We start from the raw sequence: 1,156 nt of genomic DNA, 5'->3' as shown, positions 1-1,156 counted from the left end.
ATTAGTGATATAAGAAATTAAATTATGGTATAAAGGTGATATCATAAGTCAAATTAATGTTAGACTTGATTGCAATTTTGCAAGGCCTTTGTTATCATACTTAATAATAATAAATTAATAAATAAACAAAAATGTATTAGTAGAAAAAAATCTATTGCATAATTTACAGATGGTTGTAGGGGTGCCAAAATAAAAGATCTATGGTTATAGTGTGATAATGAGTTTTGATAAGGGATCTATGGATTGATGATGTAAGTTATATAGAAGGAAGTTGACTTGCTCCATGCTTTTCTATTCTTCTGTTTCGCATCCATTTATTTCCCCTCTATTGACCAAATTATGGTGGAGCCCTGAAAACCGCCTACCAAAATTCCTCATAGTGATTTATTTGAAGGTGTGATGTGCAGGCTGTCCCAGGTAGGCTGAAGTTTACTGAAAAAAGTACAATCTAAAGTTATACCTATGTAAGAGCTTTGAATATAAAAGAAAAGGTAACCTTGAATCATGAACAACATCATTTATAATTACTTAAAATAGCTACTTTAGTTTAATTCAATAACATAAAAGGAATATAAATAAGAAAATCAGCCAGAAATTATGTTGAGCAAGCATCTGCCCACCCTAACAATTCCTGAGCTCAAGAGGGGATGGAAACTAAGTAAGGTATTACTAGGTATTACTTAGGGAAACTCATCCACTCCTTGTTTGTGAAATTCATAACTTAATGTATTATAAAGAACTTTTCTGTGAAATCAACTTAAATAAACACAGTTAAATTACATTATCTATATATTTTCCTTTTCTTCTCCAAGAGGATAAAATAAGGGAATTACTGACCTAACTGCTAAAGTAAGGTAACTACCAGAAGGGGTTTGTACCATGAATGTGCGGGTGTCACCATCTCTACCAGGAAAGGTGGTTGACAATTAAGCACTAGCCATTGTCCTACAAGTGGCCCCTTCTCCAGTAAGATAACGAGGTTCCCGATGTTCTATGTAGGGCTCTTGTTGGTCCACTTCTGCTGCAGGGTGAGAAGTTACTTACTTTCGCCATTCATTCTATAATTATGCAACTCGAAGGTTCAATTCCTCTCCACATCGAGATAAGCAATGGTGTTAAGGGAGCCTCCAACGAGGGGCATTCTCGGTGAGGGCGT

The sequence above is a fragment of the Halyomorpha halys genome, unplaced genomic scaffold (genome assembly GCF_000696795.3).
Source record: "Halyomorpha halys isolate HHAL.00 unplaced genomic scaffold, Hhal_1.1 Scaffold1241.1, whole genome shotgun sequence".
NCBI lineage: Eukaryota > Metazoa > Arthropoda > Insecta > Hemiptera > Pentatomidae > Halyomorpha > Halyomorpha halys.
This window is presented reverse-complemented; position numbering follows the sequence as displayed.